Raw genomic sequence first — 13360 nt, 5'->3', positions numbered from 1 at the left:
TGCAGCCAAATGCAAAACCTTCTCCAGCTGAGGCAAGTTTAACTGAGGCTCATCTTTCTGAACCTGCTGCTGGGGCTCTGAAATTGTGCCCTGTGTACATGGGGATAAGAGGTGACACAGCAGACATTGTTTGCTATACATTCGGTTTGCTTGGCATCTGGCAAAAACTGGGTATTTCTTTATCAATATTGAGTTAATCAGTGCATCCTGTCAGTCTCCAATGGCCCAGGATCCTGCTGTGCATGGTGGGAGTATCCTCAGCTGCAGTGTGTGCCCCAGAGCTTCCCTGCAGACTGCCCGTGGTACCTACCTAAACACACTTCTGGTAACGTGTTAGTGAGTTGGGCAGGAATCACCACTCTATAAATCCTGGGAGAGAATGTAGAAAAGCCAGTTTCACTGGTCTTCTGGATGAAGCTGATGGGATATAGCTGAATTTTGCTCAGTTTCTGAATTTCTCTGAATTCTTACCTGAAGAAATGTAGTAAGAGTCACCCAGTGTGTATCTGAGAACAAAATCCAGATTCGTAACATTTTTGACATATCTCTAGACCTTTTTCCCCAGTATTAGTTTGTGGGATTGCTTTTCCCAGCTTTTCCAGCACATTAGGTCTCCATAGGGCTGGTTGTTAGTGAGATGATTCAGAGGAGACATCCCTGGGGAGCCTGAGTTTTCTGGGTGGGTGGTCTCACAGTAGTCAGAAAGAAACAACTGTTGTTACCTCTATGTCCTGCTGCATGGGAACAGAGCCATTCCAGCACAGAAAGACATTTCAGCACAGGTTCCCTGAGTCTGGGGGGCAGCCCTGGGACTTGTCACGCTGTCACCTCAGCTTCTGTAGCCAACAGCAAACATGGGAACTGTGCAGCCACTTCTGCCCTTTCCCTTCACTCTCTTAGGCCATGAGAGCAGGCACTCAGCCTGGACTGACTGGAAAGGGGCACTTGGCACAAGGCCAACCTCAAATGGTTTGTTCTTGCTGTCCTGCAAAAAAAAAAAAGTGTTTTGGCAGCATCCCTTTTTAATAAAATGAAAATTTATATTTATGCAGAACGTTGGATGTTACATTCAGAATAAAAGAAATCCGTATGTAAGTAAAGGAAAGGACTTATCAAAAGAAGCTCAGTATGAAAGGAACTGTAATTTCAGTTGCCATTGATACTCATTGCTAAACTGGTGATAAACTCATCTGTTAAGGAAATAAATGTCAATGTACTTTTGTAATTTAAATGAGAACTTGTAATATGGAAAATATGCTTCCTGTTCAGATTCTTAAAGGTTTGCTTTGAAATGGGAGTCCCCTGTGATGTCTGTTTCATTTTCTTTTATTGTTAAAGTGTTGTGTCACTGATGACATTTCTGCTGAATGCTGCCCAATTAGAACATTGAACATCTGCACAGGGACATTATCTCCTCCCAGGGGGATTATGGGAAACAAGCACATTGGTAAACAAAAGAGTAACTGAAATTATTTGTAGGAAATTTAGTCACTTTGCTGGCTGCCAAAGGTTGAGCTTTACTAACAAAACATTTTTGCCTTTTATAGATAGATCAAATATTAAGGGAAAGAAAGCTTTTATAATAAATACAAGGAAAAAGTTGTGGTTTGCACTGTACTTCTAAAAATCATTTTCATGGGTGAGTGGGTGTTGGGGGGACAATTTGCTTTGATTTAAGGTATGTGTTTGTAATATCCTTACTACATCATTTAGGGCAGCTCTTAATTTATTCTTTCTGTGAAGTAAATGAAAATCTACTGAAATGCCCAGGATCACATACAATAGTATATAGATGTAAATGTCATGTACTCAGTCTGAAGTTAAACCATATTATCTTGGTGCCAAGGTTCTGGATTTTTAACAATTCAGTTGATGTTTTAATTCCAATTATGGTTTTTGTGGTCAGACACTGAAATGATTATGCACAAAATTCCCATCCAAGTCGGTGGGAATCTCATGTGTGCAAGTTTTGCAGGCTCGGGGGCATAACCACACGCAGGCTATTTCCAGTGCAGCTTTCACCAGAATCCTTTAACCCAGACCTTTGCGAGGCAGCAAAGGAGGAAGCAGGTGGAGCCCCTGTCTCCCAGTGCTCTGTGTCCCCGGGGTAAAGGCACGGAGGGAAGATGAGGGCACAGTGCAGCCCGTGCTGCAGGGAGCTGGGAAGGTCCTGGAAGGCTGCTGCTGTCCTGGCAGGGCAGTGTCTGCCGGGCAGCGTCTGTGTGGCTGTGCCTTCCTCAGCCAGACTCTGCTCCTTCCCTCTTTTGTCGCCTGAGCCTCGGACACCTCCCACGGCCTCCCTTCTGCTCTGGCACTCTCCTCTTTTTCCTGTGCCTTTCCTTCGAGCTTGTTCCCTTTAACCTGACCGCACGGGAAGTTCAAAATCTGCTGCTCTCTCTGCTGCATCCCAGTGATGTACTCAAGTGACAGATGTGTTTTCCTAATCTATGTGTGGGGTCTGTCTTGGCTATGAAATTGGGAAATCAGGAGCTGCTGATCACTGCTTAGGGCAGTGGGATTCATTCTTGCTTGATCATTAAGGCTGCCTTGATAAACTCAAATTGTACTTACCGACAGTAAATGACAAGAAATAATGTGTCTCCTTCCTGTTTTTATTTTATCTTTACATGTTGGATTAAACAATAGCTTGTTCTGACCCTGGCAGTATTATAAATTTTGAATTATTCTGTTTCATTTCTTTCAATGACCACTGAAATTATCTGCAGCAATCATCCAAAATACTGCAATTTAAAGTGTTATTGCAGTGTTTAGGGCTGTTGCTGTGGAATGTTGTTCCTTAATTCTTACCTGTTAACTTTTATGAGGGATATAGCCATTGAAATAGGTAGGAGGGATTCTGTCACACAGGAAGTATTCTGTATTTTCTTAATGGATAAATATTGAATGTCTCCTTTACTTTGATTTATCTCAACAATATATCTGTCTGCAGTTCCCCCTCCCTCCCCACCCCAAAATGAATAGTCCTGCTGTTGAAATGAGAGAAAGTATGTTTCTACGTCTTGAAAATAGAACTAAAAATACCTGCTTGACCTGTGGGCTTTCAGACAGCTCGCAGTTGTGGTTAACACGAGCCCCCTGCAGAGATCAAAGGCTGGCCCCATCCTGCTTGAAACACCGCTGTCAGTACCTTGTTGTTAGGCAAAAAAGTAAGAGAGTGTTCCCCTCTGCTGTGGAAAAGCAATGTTTATTTGATCTTGGCCCTCTTCTGAATAATTTCACTAAATCTAATTGCTCTTGATGTTTTACCCAGTACATCATGGGCTTTTTCAGAAGTAGCTCTTTATGCAATGGGTGAAGCTTCAGAATACAGTAAGGACCACTTCAAATATCTCTCATCAAGGCAAAGAACTCTAGATAGATTACTGCAGATCAATCTGTATAAACCCTGCATAAACACTGAAGCTCTTTTAAGTTAAAATGTACTTTACAAAACCCTTATGTTGTGAAAGGTGAAATACTCTGCAATTATAAAGAGAGTTATCATGTGAAAAGAGCTAGAAAGGGCTGTTTAATTCACTGGTTCCTGCCAATTTATGATGAAACAAAACATATTATTAAATTCTTTCCAGGATATTTATTACCATACGTTAAGATTTTATGTTACCACAATGTGAACTCCCTGCACATCAAACGCCAGCCCTGCTTCTCACAGGAATGGTGTTCCTGCCATGTGTTGCTTGAGTGGAATCAAGGAACTTGACTTTTACTGACAGTCGTTGCGAAGGGCTTTGCAGAGGGCTGTGACATTTGGTTGCTGCTCACACTTGTGCTGCCATGCAAACGACTTACAAACTTTGCTGCACATCTCTAAGAGGTTTCCCAGTGAACCCATAAATGGGAATGACAGCTGGCAGGTGTTTTTCGAGCACAAATCTCTGAAAACTGAAAATGCTCTTCGCTGGTGGGTTCATGTGTATGATCCCAGAGCAGAGATGAGCAGGGGTGATGCCTCCCTTTACTGTGAGACCGGAGCACGTGGGAAATACGGGTCCTCTTCCGAAGTCCACTGCTGCTTTGACAGGTGACATAACCTCTGTGTTTTCTGTCACACAGTTATTGGAAACCTCTCCTCCTGACCCTCCAGACACCATGCCAGTATCAAGTATGACGTTCGAATGAATCCGTGTCTGGGTGCAGAGGGTGCTTTAGGCAGACTCAGAACACAAAGTGGCAGGTGACAGATTGTCTCCCTTGGGCGAGAGGACACCAGATGCTCAAGCACCATTTGTTCCCTCCTTTCCATTGCTTTTGCTGCAACCAAAGAAGCTGCTGAGGTAGGTGGATATAGAGGAGTTGATAATGTTTGGGGAGGAGAGTCACCAGGAGCAATCTCTGCAGCAGCAGTAGCAGTTGTCAGCCCCATCTTTTAGCAGCTGCAGGAGAGAAACCACCACTCAGTAAGGAAGGGCCTCACACCCTCGCCCTCCTCGAGACAGAAGTGGGCTCATCCCCTGCCTTTATTTTTGCTTCCCTGTAGGTGTTAGATGGCAGCAGCCAAGGTATGGAAGAAAGAGTGGGGGCTGCTCTGAGGTCACCTTCAGTCATTCCACCTTTCACCTGCACAGAGCCATTAGAAAAACTCACTTGGCCCTTGAGCCTTTTGCTTAACTTTTCCCAAACTCCACTTCTCCCCTCCAGCTTTCATTTTCTCCCCACGTTCTCTCGTTTCATAGAGTGCCTCCTGTGGCTCCTTTCTGCATGCCCCAGCTGGTCATTAGCCAGCAAACATTCCCAGCTTTCCTACTCTCCTGAAGACAGTTCTACTGTAACTGTGTGGCTTCATCAACAGTGGGATGTCCTTTATACCTGTGCGTGCTGTTCCTGTGCCTGGAGAGAGGATTTCACATGAATGGGCCACTGGGCCGGCTGGGCCTCGGTTCTGGACCACCACAGCTGCCTGGGGTCTGGGTGTGTTCAGGGCTTGGAGCACAAGCAGCCCTTTTGCTGCTTTCTGACCTCTGGGGAAAAGAAAACTCTTCACTGCACTGAGCCTGTCTATTTAATGAGTAAAGGAATTCAGATCAGTAAAAGAAAATAGCAGCAGACCTGAAGGAATTCCCTAGGGCCAGAGGCAGCATCTCACACCCTCGGACACTGATTTGCTTCTGTGCACTTCCAGAAGAGATTTTCCACTGGTGCTGGAGACTGGACCAGGTTCCTCCTCTCCACTGCTCAAGGCACAAGCTGTGTCTGGGGTTGGCCTCTCTATAGGCCTGAATTTTGTTCTGAGGTGATAAAGTGATCCCTCCTGGTACACTCTTGTGACTTTCACCTTCCCATTTTATTTGATGGGAGATTTATAAAGACAGAGCTCCTCTAGCCATCATCCTTGGCATTCATTTCAACATTAGATAGAATTTGTGATTAAAATCATGACTCTGACACATTAAACCAAAGTTCAGTGTGAAAGAAGCAGCTTTATCTTATAAGTGTTATGATGAGTTCCTTTATTTCTTAGTTTTTCAAAGCTCCTCCCCCAAAAAACTTCTTAGTTTAAAGACTTGAAATTCAAAACATTTATTAATAATGTAAAGGGCTGCCTGCCACTCAAAAGCTATAAAGAAACTCTAAAATCAAAGTGAAATAGTTTCTTCATCAAAGCAAAAAAAATTCCAACTACAGCTTTGGTACAAGCTTTGGTGGTGCTTTGCTGTGTTTTTAAGCCCACTTAATAAATCCATACCAGAGTCAGTCCTCAACACACAAATTTACAGTCTGTCTCAGCTGTTAACCTGGATGGAACAAAGTACTACATTTTAAATCTTCTGGATTGTGTTTCTACTTGTATTATTGATGTATATGTTAGTTTCAAGACATCAACTGCATCCAGCTTTTTTAAAAGTCCTCAATTTCTGCTGCTGTAAAATATGAGTTACCTGGGGAGAAACATCTTCACTCACTGGAAACCTGCAGCTTCCACAGGGTTCTAGAGACTGAACATCTTGCTGGATCTGGAGCTGGTGCCTTTGAGAATGGCACATTAGATCCGCATGTAGCACGGGTCCAGCACCTCCAGCTCGGGATTTACCGAGCCCTTTGAGGACGTTTGCGCTCCCTCAGCAGGCAGCACTCATTCCCGGCAACAGGCGCTGATCCCCACTGGGGAGCTCCTGCGAGGATCAGATTGCAAGGAAACGACGTTAAGGCAACCTCAAAAAAAAAAACCCAAAAACGGTGGCTGACAAAATGTTTTCCCTTGGTGGAAACGAGCGTCAAATTACGTTTCACTACTATTTGTTTGCTTTGGAAAGGGGGGCTAGGGATTTTCACCTTGTCCTTAGGGCAGCAATTTGCTCACCTTACACTTTCCAGTACTGAAAACATTTGTTCAGATTACTGTGTTTTCATTTGATTGGTTCTCTTGTTTATATAGAGGTTGCTTTTACGTAAGATCCAGTATAATTATTGACACAATTTGTTCTGCACTACAGGTTATATCAAACTGGCTGGGACGTAGAGTAGAAAATTGGTTTTCTTATGTTGCTTTAGGTCCCTAAGCCCCCACCCACAGTCAGGTAAGTCAGCAGGCATACCAAGCCCATGACATGGAAGGCTCCCGTGATGGCAGAACCCCCAGACTCAGTCTCTGGGCGTGGATCTAAATGTACCCAGCAAGCCGAGGCTTCCCAGCCAAATCAATGCCATTCCTGCAGGGACAGAGAGAACAGAGGGCTGCGGACAGGAGGCTGGGGAACCTCAGGAGGGGCTGGGGAACCTCAGGAGGGGCTGGGGGAGCTCAGGAGGGGCTGGGGGAGCTGTGGGGTGCCGGTGATCCCCGAGGATGAGTTCAGGAGGGAGCAGGTTGAGGAAAGGGTTCCGCGGGTGGAATGGGGCAGATCTGGGGGAGAGCGGGGTCCGCAGGCACCGGAGCAGAGGGGTCAGGGAAGGGCTCGGAGAAGGGCAGGGCTGGCGGGGCTCTGGCACCACAGCACGGCCCGAGCCCTGCCGGACAGGAACCTTCCCGTGCCCGTGCGGAAAAGCTGCCGAGAGCCAGGACCTGCTCGGAGCCCCTCTGCTGCTGGCCCGGTGCTGACCCTGACTCGCTCCCCTCTGGGCTGCTGTCTCCTGACGCACCGAGTCTGGAAATGGCACGAAACACAGAAATCAGCGAAGGTGTCCTAAACCAGTAATGTTCATAAGTGTTTGAAAATCAACTTCGGAGCAATTAAATGCACTCTTTTGGCAGAGTATTGAAAGGAATGTATTTTCTAGGAATTCTTGAACTATAAGGTCATTCATTTTTCCTTGTAATTAATTCTGCAGTGACATCCTCCTTGCTGTCACCAGTGTGACTGGAGTCCTTGTTCCCTTCCCTGTGCCGCAAAATGCACTGGGTGGGACCTGCAGCTTTACATTTGTACCCTTCTGCTGTGGCTTTCAAATATTTCTTAACCAAGTAGAAATGCTTGGTCTTAGATGATGTCATGGGAGTTTCAGAAGATTACATTAAATAGTTTTTTCCCAGGAGCTTATTGGGAAGATTTTTGGGATCAGTCGGAACAGCAACAAAAGAAACAACAAAAAAAAACCCAAAACCAAACTAACCAAACACCCAAACCTTTCAAACACATAGCATTTTACAATGCTGCGTATATAGCCACAATTTGAGATTTAGATTTTTTCCAGAATATCCTTATTACAGAAGAGTTTAGGCCACACACTTATTCTGCTGAATAAACTCGGTAGTGGAGAGGGATCTCCTGGCAGCATTTCAGTCACACAGTCACTTCCCTCTGAACTCATGGAGATAGAGAACCAGGGTTTTTATGCTTATAACCACATTCAAGAAAGTACTAAAGATTCTGAAGCGTTTTCTTAATATTTATTCATTTTTGTGCATTATGTCAGACATATCACCAGGAGCTTTTTATGCAATAACGAAATTAAAATGCTGGGACACTTTTCACATAGTTGTGAATAGTAACATAAAATATCTTTCAGAATGGCTGAAAACGTCTATTCTTTAGGTCCAGCAACAGTTAAACTCCTAGCTGGCACTTTGTGAAGACAGTTTTTAATTTGTGACTCTCTTTGTGACCTGCAAGAAGAGTGGAAATCATCAAAATGAATTTCCAGCACCAGGCTTCCTGTTTACATTGTTCAGGGGTAGTTACAGCTTGTTAACATGGACTTGCTGTTCATGGCTAATGGTACAATTGAGTCATCTCTGTGCAGTTCTCAGCCATTTAAAACTGTCGTAAAATAACCCAAATAATGGGATGATCAAAGCAATGCAGCTGACTCTGCATGAGAGTGTGACTGCAACATTTGCAACCATTACTATGGAGTACTATAAATATATTCAGAGTAGTACAAAAGAGATATTCAGGTTACAAAAACTACTGTTCAGACCAGGATAGAATCATAAAATAAATATTCAGCTATGCTTGAGGTTCTTGAATATTCCCCTAAATGCCTTTGGGTGACTGCTGTGATGTGCCTAATTCCCAGTGAGCAGGTACCCAGCACTTGTTTGAGAATGAGGATTCATTAAAGCATCTCAAATCAAGCATACAAAAAGGGAGATACAAAGAATGATTAGAAGCCTTTGCTGGGTTTTGCTGTTTTGGTCTTTTTTCTCCTTCCAGTTGGCTGCTTAAAACAGGTGATTCCGGGTTTCTTTGTGGGAGCTATGATACATATGCTTTGCTGGGTCTGGATGATTTCAGAAAGTGTTTTATTTTCCATGAAAAGCTTTTAGTTGTCATTGCACAGTGTTGTGTAAGTCAATGATAAATCAAACTAATATATTTTAAAAACTAAGCATTAGGAGGTTTTATAGTTTAAAAGAAATCACAAAAAAGCACAAGGGCTGACTTTTTATCACCTCTCCTTTGAGACCCAGTTTATTTCATCACTGATGTGAAGCATGTACTACAAAACAAGATGACCTGTTTTCATCCTTGCTATAATTCCGCTCGAGTAAAAAGCCTTATGCCAGGAATGAATTTGTCCCTATGTAAAAAAGGTCTTCACTCCTCCCAAGAGGAGACTGAAACTGGGTTCTGTCTGTTTTCATCAAGTCTCTTTATCTCACATCAAGGGGAGCTGATTGAACACAAGGAATTCCTAATATGAGTCACTTGTCATTCAAGCTCTTCTGGTTGAGGATACAGCGTTTCCAGCTTTGTTTGGCACAGCCAAAAGTACCTCGTTCAGCAAGCCCAGCCACTGAGTGTAGAGCTAGCAACTGACCCACACGGGCTCAGTTTCTGGGTGCAACAAACAATACCAAAGAGAGGTGAATATAAATAAATCTTGCTTGTAGTGTTTTCTTCTGAATAGATTTGGTGTATTGGGATGAACCTGCCGTGTTTCACTCAGGAAGCACTCCAAACTAGGCTGCAGCAGCATACCAGGAATAAAAAAATGATAGCCTGGCTTTTAGATTTTAGTGAGCATTTAGATGGAGGGATTTTTGATCAGTATATACTCCAGAACAGTACTGACTGTATAGATCTCTCAACAAATAAATTACAGTTATTTTCTAGACATCAAAGTGATGGGCACTAAAATGCTTCCTCACTAGCTTTTATATAGATCTATATAACACTTCTATAGGTATTTGACATTACAGGAGAGTTTGCTTCTCTAAATAAGCGGGGTTCCTGTGGCTTTCTGAGGATCTTATCACAAAAATTCTTTGAATGTAACTTACAGGTAGACTTTCAGTTTACTTTGTAGCCATCAGTAGTGGAAATGTCCAGTAGAGGCAGAGAGTGCCTTTTTTTTCATGATCATACAAGAGAAGCAAGAGACAGGAAATATGTGCCATGATTACAGTCATTTTCCTTGTCACTTGTCCATCGATTTCATTTCTTGGTGTAGTGAGAACCCTTCTAAAACCCTCTGAAAAAGCTGCTGCTGCTGTTGGCCAGAATCAGACACTGTCAGTGTCTGAAAGAAACATTGCTTAAAGGCAGTGGGTAAGAAGAACTACCAAAATGTTCAGTACTGTAATTTATTTCAAGTTGAGTTCAGGAATTTAGAGGGAAAATAAATCATCTAAATCAAGCTGGGGTGATAAATCCTGTAAGTTTGTAATAGATCTGAATATTTTTTATGTTTTCCTTGGGAAGAGCATTTGAAAGTGCAGATGTGAGGGTTGTTATCTTAATGACACTGCAGAAATCTGGGCAGTCACAAAAGCTTTCTCACATAGTCAAACTGTCTTGGGAGAATCTAATTTGCTGTTGAGGTATAATACCAAACAAATGCTTTTCATTAACGAGCTGCATGAAACAGGATCAGTCTAACAAGAGCACTAGGCCTTTGAAATGTAAACAAAGTGGCTCCTCAAGGTAACATCCTCTGCCTTTCATTGAATCTGCCTTCGAAACAGCAGTTTCCTTGGCAGAAGAAAACAAACTTTTACTGGCACACTGTTCACCCCTCCGGCTTCTACCTGACCACATTTGCTATCAGGGGTGCTTCTTAGAAAATGAATACTGTTTTCTAAGTGTTGTAAAACCTTATGCTGCTGCCACAAGAGTGGAGTTCAGCTGAGAGGTGGCAGGGTGGGAACAGGAGGGTCTGAGCAGCAGCAGTTCTCTTTGAACATCAGATATGGGGTTTCCACCACCACATGCTCAGTGCAAGGTGAGCACACCTTGCACCTTGCAGCTCACCCACGAGGATCAAGCCCAAACCTCTGTCCTGCTGACTTTGGATAATTCTGACTTCACAGCCCATGCCTGTCCCTCCAGTTCAGCCCTGAGGTTATTCCAGGGAGGAAGATATAGCCGGGCTGATGTGACTTTTCTGCTCTGTGGCTGAGGCTTGACTATCAACAGGTATTCCCTGATACAGGAACAGCTATTAATGGGGATTTTTCTGTACAATCACAGCCTTACAGATCTGAAAATAACCAAGCACAAGTACCCGTACAAAATTATTTTACAAGAGTCTATCTGTACCTTATGACAAAGAAGTACAGATGTTAAAGATAGGATGAATTCAATTCTTGGATCTGGAGACACGGTTAATGGCTTCTAAAATCTTAACTGTGTTGACATTGTTACACAGACAGAAAGAGAATTTTATCCAAATCTGGTTCTCCTACTGAAATTTCTAGCAGTAAGAGTCATCAAGTCACAGTGCTGCAGGGCACTTCTGTGTCAGAGCTTGGAAACTGGGGGGAAGGAGAACAAATAGATCTCTTATAGACATTAATAAGCTGTGTTTAGAAACCACCAGACTCAGTTCTTAAATTCTGTAATCAGGAACTGTCTTGCATCAACTGCTTGTTATTAGAGCTTGACTGTAGCAGTGTGCACATTGCCACAGTGCAGTCTGCTGTGTGCAGCTGTCAGCTCCATCTCAGAGGTTAGAGACTCCCAGCACAGAAACAGAACTTCAGACTTGCAGAGGAGACACTGATTAGGGCAGTTATTAACTACAAAAACAGCAGAATATATTCTATTATCCACCACAGTGCTATGAAGACTTCTAAGCCACAGAGATGCATTTCCTTTGAGCATTCTCTGTTGACAGCCTGATCCAAAGCCCAGGACAGGCAGTGGAGGTGGATTTTAGAAGAGGCCATGGGGTAGTGAGGAGGAGTTAATTACTGAACCCCTCTGCACTCTATGGCAGTGTTGGTTTCAAGTCTCCACTGATTTTTCGCTTTTTTAAGCTTTGATTTTCTAGCACTTTTCTATGCACTTTTCTGTGCGCTCTCCCAGCATCCTAACACAAGTTTCAGTGGAAATACAAACATCTGGCTTGGCAGACACGTTCCTTCACTAATACAGCCATCAAAAAAAACCCCAGGTTTTGTGTAGAAGGAGTTAGAAACAACAGAGGTAAAAGATCCCATAATGTTTGTATTAATTTCTCTCAGAAAAGACAGTCTCCTAAATTTACAAGTCATGAAATGCAAAACTTAACACACTAGGAAAACAGCTTTAGTGTATAAAAGACTTTACATAGGAGATTTATCATCTCATAGCAAAATGCCATTTATGGTTGGGATGTGTTATGCAAAATGTGGAAACAGCTCATCACTGGAGAGTGTCTTTCCCCTGTCATTGTGAGGAAATGTTCAGCTAAGTGGAAGTGGCCCATGGTCAGCTTTCACTACATATCCTAGTACCTGTGTTTGTCAGTCCTGCACCTTTAATGGGCAGCAACCCTAAAAACTTCCCTTTTTTTCTCTTTGTCCTGAATACTGTTATTTTCTGTGGTTTTTTTGGGGAGGGTAAAAGATTGTTTACCCTTTAGACTATAAATACTGAAGTCAGTGAAGAGCCTTCAAAGTGCATTAAATAAAATTTAAACCTGCAGTGAGGGTATTTCAGGAATATAATTTCTAAGTTTAGTCTCATCAACTGAAGCTTTCTCTTTTGTGGGGATTTTTATTCAGTGTGCAGTAAATGCTCCAAGCTCCAAGCCTTGGTGAAGAATGTGTTTTGACTAATTTCAGTTTTATGGGTGTCAGTTAAGAGTACCATGTGTCTCGATGTCAGAAGCTGCTTCTTTGTACTTTGTGGCCTCGTGGTTCACAGCTTGTCAGAGCAGGGGTGGTTTTGTCTGTTTGAGCTATGTCTAATGTTTATTGGAGATTTTACACCTGGACCATGAAAGCTCCCTAACAAACGGGGGCTGATTCCAAGCACAACATCCTCAGAATTTCTGTTTGATTCTTAGGCTCCTGTGCAAGCAATAGGAAGGCACATGCCAAACCTGACAATGACTTCAAAAAACTATCTAGAACTAAACCCAAATCCCCATACATGTAATGGGAAGGGATTTTCCCAGCATTTTCTTTCTGCTCACTGCCATGGTTTACATCCAATTATGGCATGTGCTTTCCCTTTCCTTTAAGTATGCAAAGTCTTGGTACCAATTTTCTACTTTCTGGTAGCTTCATACTAAACCCAAGAGCTTTCCTGAACAGACTGGGGAAACAATTTAGGAAATGCGATTTTCAGCTGAAACTGAAGCTGAGAGTGAAGCAGAATCCTTGCTGTGTGTTTCCTACAGTTGTATGCAAAGGGGCTTCCTTGGATCGTTGCTGGTGTTCTGGGAAGGCATCTCTCTTTGGCTGGGAATTTAAACAATGAAAGTCCACAGAAAACAGAAAGTTCTTAGAGGAAAGAAAGAGAGAAAATGAGTGAACATTCACAGCACTGTGGGAAGTACTGCCCAGGAATCTCTGCCTCGCTGGGAGAGCAAGAGCAGATAGAAGCTGGACTCTGTGCTGAGAGCTGCTGTGTCTGTGAGGGTAAACTGAACTGAGGCAGGTCCACAGCTTTTCTGCCTGAGCAGCTTAGACTGACCTTGGATTGATCATTTGTGTTCCTCTGCTGCTTGTGGTGTGTGCTGAGTGCCCCTTCCC

The 13360-nt window shown here is 43.2% G+C and overlaps 1 long non-coding RNA gene across 1 annotated transcript; it reads right to left on the bottom strand.

Annotated features, from left to right (window-relative positions):
• Positions 1–3575: 3575 nt before the first annotated feature.
• LOC109144424 lies at positions 3576–6186 on the bottom strand. Its single transcript, XR_002273380.2, has 2 exons — positions 5898–6186; positions 3576–4394 (listed from the first exon to the last, which is right to left on the bottom strand). It is a non-coding gene; the product is annotated as an uncharacterized LOC109144424 (long non-coding RNA).
• Positions 6187–13360: the final 7174 nt, after the last annotated feature.

The sequence above is a fragment of the Corvus cornix genome, chromosome 15, assembly GCF_000738735.6.
Source record: "Corvus cornix cornix isolate S_Up_H32 chromosome 15, ASM73873v5, whole genome shotgun sequence".
Taxonomy (NCBI): domain Eukaryota; kingdom Metazoa; phylum Chordata; class Aves; order Passeriformes; family Corvidae; genus Corvus; species Corvus cornix.
This window is presented reverse-complemented; position numbering and strand designations above follow the sequence as displayed.